Source organism: Leuciscus leuciscus (assembly GCF_965113295.1).
Source record: "Leuciscus leuciscus genome assembly, chromosome: 1".
Classification (NCBI taxonomy): Eukaryota; Metazoa; Chordata; class Actinopteri; order Cypriniformes; family Leuciscidae; genus Leuciscus; species Leuciscus leuciscus.
Window position 1 is genome coordinate 51,010,794 of NC_138725.1, and position 15,129 is coordinate 51,025,922.

A 15,129-nucleotide genomic window follows, 5' to 3' on the forward strand; every position below is an offset into this window, starting at 1 on the left:
GACACCGGAACAGGAACAGACACCGGCTCAGGGACAGGAACAGACGCCGTGGCAGCGGTTATATCAGTTGAGGGCTCAGGTTCAGGCGTGTCGGCGACCATCTCTGCTGAGGGCTCAGGCGATGTGGCGGCAGTCATTTCGTCTGGAGACACTGGCTCGGTGGCAGCCATCTTGTACGGAGACACTGGCTCTGCGTCGGCCATCTTGTATGGAGACACTGGCTCGGCGGCGGCCTTCTTGTACGGAGACACAGGCGTGGAGTCGGCCATCTTGTCCGAAGACACAGGCGTGGAGTCGGCCATCTTGTCCGAAGACACAGGCGTGGAGTCGGCCATCTTGTCCAAAGACACAGGCGTGGAGTCGGCCATCTTGTCCAAAGACACAGGCGCAGAAAGAGGAAGAGGAACAGATTCAGGCTCAGTATCAGGATCAGATTCAGGCTCAGGAACAGATTCAGTCTCGGCGGGACGAGACTCTTGACGAGCGGTCGTGACGTGAGGCTCAGTCTCTGGATCGGCTGACGTGACGTGAAGCTCAGTCTCTGGATTGGCAGAAGTGACGTGAAGCTCAGTCTCTGGATCGGTAGAAGTGACGTGAAGCTCAGTCTCAGCGTGCTCTGAGCTTGACGGGACCAGCGGCGGCAAGGGCTTTGAGCTGAGCAGGACCAGCGGCGAAGAAGGCTGAGCGCTGGGCAGGACCAGCGGTGAACAGGACTCTGAGCTGGCTAGGACCAGCGGCGAAGACGACTCTGAACTGGACGGAACCAGCGGTGAAGGCTCGGTGCTGGACGGAACCAGCGGCGAAGAAGGCTGAGCGCTGGACGGGACCAGCGGTGAAGAGGGCTCAGTGCTGGATGGGACCAGCGGTGAAGAGGGCTCAGTGCTGGACGGGACCAGCGGTGAAGACTTTGTGCTGGCGGGCATGACGCTTGCTGTCACAGATGCGGCGGGCATGACGCATACTGCTTTGGTCTCAGCAGATTTGGCGTGAAGTGCGGGCTCGGCTGGACTGGCGTGAAGTGCAGGCTCTGGCTCGGCAGGACTGACGTGAAGCTCTGGCTCTGGCTCGGCAGGACTGACGTGAAGCTCTGGCTCTGGCTCGGCAGGACTGACGTGAAGCTCTGGCTCGGCGGGAAGATACTCAGGCAGGACAGTCTCGGCGAAACAAGATTTAGGCAGGATAGTCTCGGCGGGACGAGACTCATGCACGATGGCCCTTATGGCAACACGTGCTGACCTCAGCGGGGAATCGGCCACACTGGATACCAGTCCTGGACGGTAATAGACAGATCCGGTGACCAGCTTGATGGTTGGCATGATGAGAAGCTTCTCAGGCTGGATGGATGGGACATGAACTGATTCAGGCTCGGGGGGTACTGTGAGCTTGCAGGGTTCTTCATCAGCCAAGCCCACAGTAAATGCCGAACTGCTCAAGGAAAGGGCCAGGTGGATATACCCTTCTAGGGTCCAGCCGGTATTGTCATCCGGCATCATCTGAGCAATCTCCTCATCCAGTCCACTCCAAAACAGGTCCATGAGTTGGGTGTCATCTAATGACGCTAAGTGACAGCAAGGCAGAAAATCCCTCACATACCTCTCGATAGGTTGACCATCCTGATACATGGAAGATAGCCACCTTTTAGAGCTCCATTACTGACAGCTGCTGGATCCATATTTTGGCGAAGTCTTCTGTTACGAACCGCTCTGAGACACGAGGGTAGAGGATCCAAATGCAGCTTTATTAAGGGTAATCCAGAGGCATAATCCAGTGTACAGGCAAAAGGTCAAAACACAGGTAGGCAGTCCAAACAAACCAACAAAGAAACAAACAAAACAGGCAGGGACCAGAGGCAAAAGAGTAATCCAGGGAACAGGGCAAGAAATCCAAATAAACCAAAAGACAAGAAACCAGGGAAAACGCTCGGAATTGCAGTGTAACACTTAAACAAGACTTTGCGGTGAGTGAATGAATGAACATGGTATAAATAGACTGAGACTAACAGGGTGATGGGACACAGGTGAATGCAATCAGTGATAATAAGGTACAGGTGACTGTGATGAGTGATCAGAGATGATGAGTCCGGGTGATGAGTCCAGTGAGTATGGGAAATGTAGTCTGAGAGTGAACGTGAGTGTCTGATGTGGGGTGCCCTCTGGTGGCTCTCAAGGGCACTCCAGCTGGTGACCGTTACAACGACATCACAGTGATCATTAGATCTGAAGATGATGTTAAACATCTAATCTCATGCCTCAACATTTATGAGAGTGCTTCTTCGGCACGTGTCAATTGGGAAAAAACAGACACTTTATTATTAGGTCTTTGGTCGAATCAGAATCTACCGCAACTTCCACATCAGTGCCTTTGGAATAAAGAAGGTGTAAAGATACTTAGACTGTTCTTTGGGACTGAACATTTTATGAAAAATAATTGAGAAGGACTTCTAGAAAAAGTGACAGGCAAGCTCCAGAGATGGAAATGGATTCAAGCCCAACTTTCTTACAGAGGCAGAGTGTTAGTAGTGAACAATCTAGCCGCCTCGATGCTGTGGCATCGTCTAACAGTGTTAGACCCTCCGAAAGAGCTTTTATCGCAACTTCACAAAGCCTTTTGTTGACTTTTTTTGGGGGGGGGGGGGGGGGGGGGGGGGGGGGGGGGGGGGCAATTATTGGGTTCCTCCAGGGGTTCTTTGTCTTCCTGTTATTGAGGGTGGTCAAGGATTAATTCATCTAGTCTCTGAGGTGAAAGCCATGAAGTTACAAACTGCCCCCAAACTGCTTTATTCTTCAGACTCTATACCTTGGATCAGTTTTGGTCTTGCCATTCTATGGAGAAAAAAAAGATGGGTTTTGATAAGCAAATGTTTCTGATCTCAGAAAATGTTGTAAAGGACATGTTTAAGATCAAGTTTTATGGATCTGTGTTTGTGTAACGGTCACCAGCTGGAATGCCCTTGAGAGCCACCAGAGGGCACTCCACACCGGACTCTCATATTTACTCAGAGACTACAATTCCCATCCTGCATCTACCTGGACTGATTACTTCATACACCTGCACTGCACTGATTACACACACCTGCACCTCATTCACACACACATAAAGCCACTTCCACACTCCACTTCTCTCCGAAGTATTGCATTGCCCTGGCTTTCAATTCCGAGCGTTTATGCCTGTGTGTGCTGTTCTCATTTACTGACCTTGGACTGTGTATCTCGACTCCTGATTGTTCTCTGCCTGCCTTTACCTGGATTGTTAATTGGACTTTGCCTTTTGCTGCCTGCCCTGACTTCTGCCTGTGACCCCGATCTGCTCTGTGTTCTCTCCGTTGTTCTGTCTGCTGTTGTTTAACCCTGCCTGTCTGACCACTCTAATAAAAGCTGCAAATGGATCTTACTGCGTCCTCCACTTCGTAACAGAATACTTCGCCAAACCTAGATCCAGCAGCCATGCCTACCTGGAGTCCTGATGTCCAGATCATCCGTCTTCGCCAAGAGAATTGCGCCATCGAGGATTATGTCGCAGAATTCCTCGAGCTGGCACATCTTGCACAAATGAGCACCCAGTGCTTGATGATCTTCTTCCGCGGGGGATTATCGGAACCACTCCGGTCTCTGATGCCCGAACCTGATCCGCACGGGTCTTTAGAAAGGTACGTTGACCTGGCCCTGTTGTGGAGCGGTTCCTTGTTTCCTGTGGGCGAGGAGGAGAAGAAGCTCCCTGAACCCGCAGTGTCCCCTCAGACCGCGCTCCACGTCAGTCCAGCCGAGCCTGCACTTCACGTCAGTCCTGCCGAGCCAGAGCCAGAGCTTCACGTCAGTCCTGCCGAGCCAGAGCCAGAGCTTCACGTCAGTCCTACCGAGCCAGAGCCAGAGCTTCACGTCAGTCCTACCGAGCCAGAGCCAGAGCTTCACGTCAGTCCTGCCGAGCCAGAGCCAGAGCTTCACGTTACGTCCGCCCGTCCAGAGTCTCGTCCCGCCGAGACGGAATCTGTTCCTGGGCCTGAGCCTGAATCTGTTCCTCTTCCTCTTTCCACGCCTGTGTCTTCGGACAAGATGGCCGACTCCACGCCTGTGTCTTCGGACAAGATGGCCGACTCCACGCCTGTGTCTTCGGACAAGATGGCCGACTCCACGCCTGTGTCTTCGGACAAGATGGCCACCACCGAGCCAGTGTCTCAGGACAAGATAGTCTCCAACGAGCCAGTGTCTCAGGACAAGATGGTCTCCGCCGAGCCAGTGTCTTCGGACAAGATGGCCGCCGCTCTCCCTGAGCCGGTGTCTGTTCCTGTTCCTGAACCAATGTCTGTTCCTGTGCCATGGTCACCTCCCTGGCCTCCCGAAGGGTCGTCACCTCCTGAAGGGTCGTCGCCTCCCAAGTGGTCGTCTCCACCCTGGCCGCCCGAGGGGTCTTCACCGCCGTGGCTGCCCGAAGGGTCTTCGCCCTGGTCGCCTGCACAGCCTGCTCCGCCCTGGTCGCCTGCACAGCCTGCTCCGCCTGCTCCGCCCTGGTCGCTTGCACAGCCTGCTCCGATCTGGCCTTCCGTATTACCGCAGTCTCAAGGTCCTCTTCCGCTCCACGGACCTGGCCCTCCATCCCGCCCCCGGATCCGCCTCCGGGCCACCTCCCACCTGGACAGTTTTTGAGCGTCTGGAAGCCGCTCTTTGGGGAGGGGCTATGTAACGGTCACCAGCTGGAATGCCCTTGAGAGCCACCAGAGGGCACTCCACACCGGACTCTCATATTTACTCAGAGACTACAATTCCCATCCTGCATCTACCTGGACTGATTACTTCATACACCTGCACTGCACTGATTACACACACCTGCACCTCATTCACACACACATAAAGCCACTTCCACACTCCACTTCTCTCCGAAGTATTGCATTGCCCAGGCTTTCAATTCCGAGCGTTTATGCCTGTGTTTGCTGTTCTCATTTACTGACCTTGGACTGTGTATCTCGACTCCTGATTGTTCTCTGCCTGCCTTTACCCGGATTGTTAATTGGACTTTGCCTTTTGCTGCCTGCCCTGACTTCTGCCTGTGACCCCGATCTGCTCTGTGTTCTCTCCGTTGTTCTGTCTGCTGTTGTTTAACCCTGCCTGTCTGACCACTCTAATAAAAGCTGCAAATGGATCTTACTGCGTCCTCCACTTCGTAACAGTTTGGAGTTATTTTAAGCCGGAGCGAAAAGAGCATTTTGGCTTTAATGAACCACTTTTTCACAATCCCTGGTTTTCCCAGACTTTATTATGTCTAGCGTTGATATTTCTAGCTTTGGTTTAGCTGGTGTAACTAAAGTTGGAGATTTGATTGATTTGACAAATAGAGAGTGGGTTTCAGTACAACATTTTACTACAAATATTGGAGGTAGATCAGAGAGAATTGTTGGAAATATATTAAAGAATTTGAAAACATACTTTCCTACATCTTTGTGGGAATATATTACACATTTTTTGGCTGGTAATAATCATTCAGAATAAGTGACAGAGAATAAATCACCTTCATGGCGGTTATTGTATAAAAACCCCCTACCAAAAAGGTCTGGTGATTTACAGTGGCGGATTTTACATTGTGCATTACCAACAAAAGTTTTTCTGTTTAAATGTGAATATTCAGATTCTTCATTTTGTACTTTGTGTAATGAACTTGACACAGTCTTTCATGTTTTCTGCGAATGTTGTAAATTATCTCCGCTTTTTAATGTTTTGGATAGAATTTTGAGTAGTTTAGGGATAATTTTTTCAAAAACAGTGTTTATTTTTGGGTGTAAGTATTCTCGCGATAAGTGGGACATCTGTACTTTTTCATGTTTTTTGGTTGGTTAAGCAAAATTGGCCATTTGGAAGGCTTATAAAATTGAAATGGAAGGACAAAAAGTTAATATGGTTAATTTATTCAAGGCCTTGGTTGAATCTAGGACAAGATTAGAATATGAATTTAATAAAATGAATTGTAATCTAAAGTTTGAGAAGAAATGGTGTGCAAACAAAAGTTTAATTTGTATAGAAGGTGAAGAGCTCTTTTTTAAATGGTAATGTTTATATAAATTATGTTTTTTAGATGTTAAAAAGTTTTTTAATGGTGGAATAAATCGCTTTAAAAAGTCAAAAGTATCTCTCTCTCTCTCTCCCTCTCCCTCTCTCCCTCTCCCTCTCCCTCTCCCTCTCCCTCTCCCTCTCCCTCTCTCTCTCTCTCTCTCTCTCTCTCTATCTCTCTATCTCTCTATCTTTCAAATTCAAATGAGCTTTATTGGCATGACTTGTACAGTATTGCCAAAGCATTGGCCATTACGTAAGCAATGAACAAATAATCAATAATTTCAATAAATCAGTAAGTAAACAATTGCATGAATACATTTATATAAACAAGAAAAAAAATTTGTTTTATTTATTTTTTTATTTTTTACATTTGTACCAACATTCAGACAAGATAAGAATGATTCTGACTTTAGTTTTGTCCACTGGCTGACTCTCGTAGTTTGTGGCAGGCTGTTACATATTTTGCTGCTGTTGTGATTAAGCTAGAGTTCTCTCCCAAAATATGATTTAATTTTTCTGAATTTGGTAATGCCATAAAATGTGGTTCTAGTTGTTGGAATCTAGTGAAATAGTCCGATCTAATGCTGTGATAGTGATCACATTGTATCAGGAAGTGTTCTTCTGTCTCCACCTCTCTCTGAGAGCACAGTGAACACAGTCTCTGCTCTCTCGGCTGCCATCTCTGCCTGTGCCGTCCTCTCTCTACAGCCAGACAGTGGTCACTTAGCCTGTACCTGGTTAGGGTCTTTCTCACTTTATGCTCTTTCACACAGCTCAGGTATTCTGCTGGTTTATAATCTCTTTTCAGGTGTAAATAGAGTTCCATCTTCTTTTGTGATTTAGTAGCATATTTCCAATAGGTAATGTAATTTTGTTTTTGTAATTTTATAATTTGGTTGGGCCAGATAGTGCTGTGCTGGTCTGGCTGTAGTTTCAGCATCAGCTGTGAGTGTGTCGGTTCTGCTCCTGACACCGCAGGGCCTCAGCCTGGTATGAGCTCGGGTCACTACGCTTCAGGTGCTGGTAGAATTTCACAGCTCTTTTTTGGATACTGATCAATAAGGGGTATTGTCCTACTTCAGCTCTGCATGAGCTGTTTGGTGTCGCTTTGTTTACTTTTAGGATGCTTTTACAAATTTGGGTATGCAGAGTTTCGATTTCCTCTTTTTCCCATTTTGAAAAATCTTGGGTTTTTAGAGGTCCCATATCTCACTGCCATACAGAGCAATTGGTTCAATTATTGCTTTTAGGATTTTTAGCCAGGTTTGAATTGGAATTTCATGTCGAATAGTATTTTTAATCATGTAGAAGACTCTCATTGCTTTTGCTTTCAGTTCATTCACAGCCAGATTAAAGTTCCCTGTTGAACTCAGTTTTAGTCCCAGATGTGTATTCGTGGGTGTGTTGGAGGACTTGGTTTCATGCTCTGAAGACGTATTTATTTTCCCTACACCTGGATCTATTTTTAAAAATCATTATTTTTGTCTTTGCGAAGTTCATTTTGAGAGCCCACGTTTGATTGAATGTCTCTATGACGTCGAGGAGCTGTTGTAGTCCCTCTTTTGTTTTTGACAGAATGAATAAATCATCTGCAAAGAGGAGACATTTATCTCTGATTCCGTCAGGGTTGGGCCGGGGGCAGTGGAATTAGTTAAGGCTTTGGCTAATTTGTTTATATAGATGTTAAATAGAGTGGGGCTCAATGGGCAACCTTGTCTGACTCCTTGATGTTGGGAGAAAAATTCTGTTTGTTTATTCCCTATTTTTACAGCACATGTATTGTTTTTGTACATGGTGCTTATCAAATCAAATGTTTTCCCTCCAATCCCATTTTACAGTAGTTTTAGGAAGAGTCCTTCGTGCCAGATCGAATCGAAAGCCTTTTCAAAGTCAATAAAGCAAGCAAAGACTTTGGATTTATTTTGGTATACATGTTTATCGATGATCGTGTGGAGGGTGTAAATGTGGTCAGATGTTCTGTGTTTGGGCAGAAATCCAACTTGACTTTTGTCCAGAATTTTGTGGGTTTTGAGAAAGTTCTGCAATCTTATATTAATAATCGAACAGAATATTTTCCCCAGGTTGCTATTGACACATATGCCTCTATAATTGTTTGGCTCATATTTGTCTCCTTGTTTAAAGAAATATCCTACACTCAAAACTATGTTGAATAATTTGATTATAGTGGTTTTGAATTTGTCGTTGGTGTTTTTGATCATTTCGTTTACAGTTTTTCTTGATTGCTTAAACACATTTCTTGAAACTATGCCTCGTATTCTCAAAACTGTAAACACAAATCCATAACGTCTCACCCAATTCTGCAAACATCCTATTTTCAGTTCAAAATGAAGCTCTACACTCAAAACCATTCACTCTTGCTGAAAAACCAAACTTTGCCCTCAGACAGGACACACAGGCCCTCAAAATCACACACACTACAACATAGTCTAACACACTGGTGCAATTAATTCAAAACAACATTTCCAAAACTGGTAAGTTATGTTGCTTGTGGTTCCCCCTCCTCACAAACCTTTTCACATGATGAACACAAAAGACACAACCAATGGATACATTGCCACTTTTATTTATATTCATGTACTACACAGTACAGCACACACACAACAAAACAAAACAAACATTTTTTCCCTGTTTTACTTTTTTTTTATTCTCTCCTCTAAAAAAAATATATATATATATTTACTTACAGTAAGATGTGTGTGACCATCATATGACAGTAAAAGAGCACACACAAACCTTCTAATATGGAATTTTATTGGAATGGTAAAGAGTGTTGGGACGTGACAGGAGGCCCTCCACTCAAGGAGACAATATTATGAACACGTCTAAGAATGTTCCACATATGGTTGAAAATACCATAATTTGCCTAGAAAGATAACATTCTGGAAGTCAAGACTATAAAGGAGAAAGGATGCCCTCCCTTCACTGTCACACTCTGTGTCACTCTGTGTGACTGTACGACTGCTGGCCTTTTCTTGCAAGAAAATAAACCTCATCAAAGACTATTGGAAATGTTTGTCTCTTATTCAGTGATAGAATTTTGTTTGCCACCACACCTCCCTGAAGGTTCTCGAGGCGACGGTAAAGCGACTCAAATTTGGCCTTACTCGTAGCCCAGCCTCCCTCATAGTCATACCATTGATAAAGACATGGGCAACTAGAGTGGCTTGAATTTCATCTGAGACTGCTTGTCTTCTTGCTCTTGCCCTTCGTCCTCCTCCTCCTTATCCCTCCTCGATCTCTTCCTTCATGTCTTTCTGGATCCATTGTTCCAAAACTCAGTAAACTGATTTGGGCCCTTTTATCTATCTATTGAAGGATCTGATTGATGTGTGTTCAATTATGACTCTTAGGGCCCTATTTTAACGATCTGAAACGCAAGTATCAAGCGCGAAACGCAAGTAGCTTTGTGGGCGGATCTCGGCGCTGTTGCTATTATACCGGCGGGATAAATTACTCTTGCGCCCGACGCAAATCTAAAATGGGTTGGTCTGAAGTAGCTTCATTATTCATAGGTGTGGTTTGGGTGTAACGTGAAATAAACCAATCAGAGCGACGTCTCACATTCCCTTTAAGAGCAGGCTCGCTTGTTCCATGGCGGATTGATATTATAATAGCAGATTTGCCAGGCGCGTGCCAGGAGCGGTTCACAGCCGAGGTGACCGACGTTCTCGTCAGGGCCGTATAACACAGAGAAGTGACATTGGAGATGGAGAAACCCACCCAAATTAGCTTCGGTTAAAGAGGAGTATAACAATTTGGGTAAATGTGTAAGCTAGATTTATGCCTATTTTTTCACATCTTCATGGACACCACAATGATTTCCCTCATGTGTTAATATTTTTCCTTGTAATAATGTATGGTTTTCTAAAAATGAGAACTGCTGTGTCTGTGTGTAGATGAGATAAGCAAAGTGTATGCGCGTTGTGCACACGCTACATTGGTTATGGCCAAGCATGCGCCCTTAAACCTGCAAAATACGTTTGCGCCGGAACACGCCTCCTCTTTTCGCTGAACCGCCCCCGGGAGCGCAAATTCATTTGCTAGTTTACCGACGTGCGTCTGTGGAGGGAAAAATCCGCTGTGCGCGGGTGCAAAATAGGAATGATACATGCATCGGTGTACAAAGTCAATTGCTCTGGGTGCAAGATAGGGCCCTTAGTGTTTCCACCTGGGTAATTGTGTGCTAACTGAGCTGAAGCTGTGCTGACTTGAGTGAACAATATTGAATGTTAGTGCTTTCTGAATGACAACATGGTCTAGGCAATGAGAAATGAAGGAATTTGTGTCTAGACTTTTGCAGTGACAGTTCAACAAATCTGACTCATGTGTCAAAACAGGGAATAGTGTTTATAGTTTAGTGAAATGGGTGTGCTTTTTGATAAATGGCATTATGGTTTTGAAATTTTAGTTCAAAAGCCTGGTTACAGTGTTTAAGCAATCGAGAAAAACTGTAATATTCCATCAATGCCACATGCCGTGTTGGGTTTTAAAGCATGTAGTCTATCTGTAAGCTCATTTACAGTGATTGGGGAAAATAGGGGGCTCTGATTGTCTTTAATTTTATTTATTTTCAGGATTTCTAATTTGGTTTTTAATTCATTTCAAGCAGGATTTGTTTCAATTGTTTTGTACAGATTTTCAAAGTGTGTCCTCCATATGTTCCCGTTTTGAATGGCCAGTTCTTCCTGTTGTGGTCTATAGAGAGTGTTCCAGTTGTTCCAGAAGTTACTGGTATTTATTGACTCCTCCATTGCTTGAAATAATTGTTCTGTGTGTTTTTCCTTTTTTACTCTTAGAGTTTGTTTGTACAGTCTAAGAGCTTCATGATATTGATGGCGGGGTTCTTCATTGTCAGGATCTCTGTGTTTTTGATTTGAAAGATTTCGTAAAGTTGTTCAGATATGTTTGCACTCACTGTCAAACCACATTTCGTTGGTGTTTTTTGGTTTCCTTTTTGATGATTTCTTTTTCAAATTGCACATGGATGCTGTTTGGTGGAATATGTTGGTAATGTCACTTAGTGCCAGATTTATAATTTATTTTGTGAATATGTGTTAATTATAAATTTGTCTAATAATAATTTGATCGTTTGGCTTTCTATTGCATTTCGATCATTTTCTGTGCTGTTTTTTGTCCACTTGTAGGGTTGTTGCAGCTTCAGTAAATGGGAGGGCTGTCTGTGTGATTCATTGGTATGAGTTCGTCTTAAATATAGTGTAATTTTACAGTGGTCTGACAGAGGTGTTTGAGGACTGACTGTGAATGCTCTGAGATGCACTGGGTCAATGTCTGTGATGAAATAATCGACAGTACTGTTGCCCAGGAAAGAATTAAAGGTATAACAACCAAAAGAGTCTCCCCGTATGCGACCGTTCACTATATACAGGCCCAGTGATCGACAGAGCTCAAGTAGACTTTTCCCACTTCTGTTTGTGAATTGGTCGTAATTATTTCTGAGCTGGTATGAAATGATTGGTATGGAATTTGTCTCTCCCTCTCTCCCTGGTAACATTTTTCAAATATGCTGGGTACAATTAATAATATAAGTTATCATCATCTCATACATCTGTTTTGTAACTATTTTAAGTGTTACCATAACCATATTTTGTCATTAAACCTTTTCAATTACAACTGTAAGAATTGATAAATTAGGAAATGCCGGACAGTCTGTTTCGGGGGCGACCAGACCCTAAGAGGACAAAAGGACCTCTCTGGAGATTACCATTTGAACTGGCCCTCCTGCACCATTGAGACGAAAGTTTCACCTCCGAGTCATCCGACTCTACATCTCTTTCCCTCTCCCCTCACCCCCTCTCTCTCATGCTCAGATGATCACCTGAATTCACCCAAGAAAATGTATAGTTTAATGTGAATGATTAACACAGAGTATTTTTCATGTTTGGTATCATTTAAAATGTCACAGTGCGACTGGTACAAATGTCTCAAAAGTAAAACAAAAGGTAATAAGGTTTTTAAGAGTTTAAAGGAAGGTGGTCTCTCAAGACAAATGGTCACACACTCCCAAAAGGTGCGACCTCTGAATGCAAATTTCTTTTGTTAGCACATGTTTCCATGTTTCCGAGGTCTGGCTATTTAATGAAATACAGCAGGGAGTTCGGGGCCTTTTCTGGACTTCAGATTGGTCCGTGAGGCTAAGAGAGAGATCTCTTAGCCTCACGTATTTCTTAATGTTGGGTTGCATCTTCTCTCTATTCCAGAGCAATTGATGTTTTGTATCGATTATCTTTGAATTGATTATGAAATTGGCATGATACATTTACCTGACATAATAAATTGTTACATTTGATTATTCTAACTGACTTTGACATTATTTTCATTGAAGAGTTAAACGGAATAGTCAAACATTCGCTCACTTTTAGTGAGGCACAGATATTATTAAAACCTTTCATTTATGGAGTCAGATGAAATAACGAGTAAATATATGATTAATATATTGCATTTAATAAAAAAAATACTTTGCCTCGAGAAAAGGACAGTAAAGACCTTCCGCGCTGGTCGGACGCCGGACTTATGTGCTAACTAGTTTTGATTTGGTGTTGACTATGAAGTGCTACAAATTGCAATACAATCTCATCTCCCACATATTAAGCTATTGTAACTGCGCTTATTTCCGTCGTTGGTATAAGTGGCAGTGGGTTGAACAGACAAGAAATGTGCAGTTTTCTACCATCTTGCTAATAACATTTCTTTAGTCATTCGGCAGTCTTGCAGCTTGAACCTCTGCAGGAATTCCACCCTTACAAGATATTACAGGAAGGCCAGACTAAAGAAATATATTTTTAATGTAGACTGAAAATTATCTTGAAAGTTATTCCAGAGGCAAGGAGCACAGCGGCTAAAAGCACTTCTACTTTGTGGTACTATTAAAACAAATGATGATCTGAGAGTCCTTATAGGTTCACTGTAAGCATTTTTGAAAGATAGTCTGGAGCAAATCCATGCAATGCCTTATAATCTAATAAAAGTTGTGTGTTTTAATGTGTGTTTTCCCTGCCTGTCAGTTTGTTCCAGAGAGTTACTATTACAGTTTTCTCAATTGCTAAAACACAATTTCTGAAACCTTTCTCCTTTTTCTGAAAACATTGAACACAAAACCTCATCTTCAAGCACTATTTACAAAACCTCTGACTCCTCTTGCAAAATGAAGCTTTCGCCTCAAAACAGTTTTACCTGTGTTCAAAATCAAACACTGCTCTCAAATCATAAAAAAAGTGATCAAAATTATATACACTATCAAGCAGTCAGTAAACAATACATAAAAAAATTGAAAACACATTGTTCAAAACATATAGTTCCAGAAAGATATCTATGGACTGATATTCTGTTTAGACTTACCCGTGACACCTTACTGTACCATCAAAAAGTTCAGGGAGAAGTACATTTTTAATCTCAAAACAAATGTAATATTTTTTCCGTCATTGTCTTTTGATGAACGAAAACATGTTCTATCATAGTAGCTCAAAACTGATCAGAAATTACTACTCTGCTTTGCTCTTTGCAAAAAAAATGTTGTTCTTCCTCCTCCTTGTACCCCTATACAGTACTATACCCTGCATCTCACAAACTTGTCCTTTGTCTCTGTGATACAGTAATTCTTGTTCTTTGTTGATATGAACCTGCAATCAGTCAAAATCCATTGAGCAGTCAGTACTGTTAACAAATGGAAAGCACAATATTCAGGGCCATACAATTTGTTCATTGTACAGTATACAGCCTACAATGCACTGTACTGTATACAATACTAAAAGGGACAAAAATCAAAGGAGTAAAGATGTGATCAGAGTGCTTCTTCTTGTCTTTTGGCATCATTTGAAACAGGTTAAATCAATTTTGAGTGGTTGTGTTCAATCAATGATGTGTGTTCTCTATTTGTATTTGATTGTTGCCACTTGTGTTTACCAGTATGGATGTCTGGATGACGTGCATTAGAGTGCAGAATGTGTTTTGAGAATGAGAATCTGTTTGGAGTTTTGCTGAAAAGTCTAAGTGAGATCTGCAAATTGTGTTTTACCATGTGAAATGGTTTGAGGTATTGACAACACACTGCACAAATGAGTTCAGGCAACTGAGAACTTTGTTCATCCAATGGCTTTTAGTGTTTTAGCAATTGAGAAAAACTGTAAAGTCTGAGTTTGCATCTTTAATCTGAGTCTTCAGTCTGTTCCTGAGAAAACCACAGTGTGACACGTAACCAGTGTATGACTTTAGTATAGGTATAATGTGTTTTATCTTCTTGGTCTTTGTCAATTCTCGAGCAGCAGAGTTTTGTATTAATTGTCTTTGGTAGACCAGAAAGGAGGGCATTACAATCAAGCATGCAACTAGTTATAAATGCATGCATTAGTTTTTCTGTATTGCCCAGAGAGAGGGAGAGAAGGGGTCTTATTTTGGCAATGTTCTTAAGATGATATTGAGTTATATAATTATTTATCACCTTGTTTTTAAACATTTTCTTGAATTTACAGAGTGAAATATAGGCCACACAATTTCACATTCACATTATGAAATAAATGTTTTTCTCCAAAACACGTTGGCCACAATTATTGGCACCCCTAGAATTTTTTATGAGTACAATATCTCTGAAGTATATTCCCATTAATATTTACCTTTTTTAGCACACCAGGGTGACTAAGAACATGAAATTGTCTAGCTATGACTTTTAAATATGAGTTTAAATATGAGGAAACACAAAGGCCAAATTCCCTTAATCATCCATCAAAAAATATATAAACTTGACAGCCTCTGCTAGAAATCTTATAATGGGCCGTGGTTTTTACATTTTACATTTATGCATTTGGCAGACGCTTTTATCCAAAGCGACTAAAGCCTGTTTTATGCTTCTGCGTCGAATCGACGGCGTACCCCCGCGGACCCCTCTGCGTCGACGCGAACCTCGACGCGACCCCTCCGCCGTACAGTGCACTTATTACAGGGACAATGCCCCTGGAGCAACGTGGAGTAAAGTGTCTTGCTTAAGGACACACTGGTGGTGACTGCTGGGATCGAACCAGCAACCTTCGATTTACCAGTTCAGTGGTTTAACCCACTA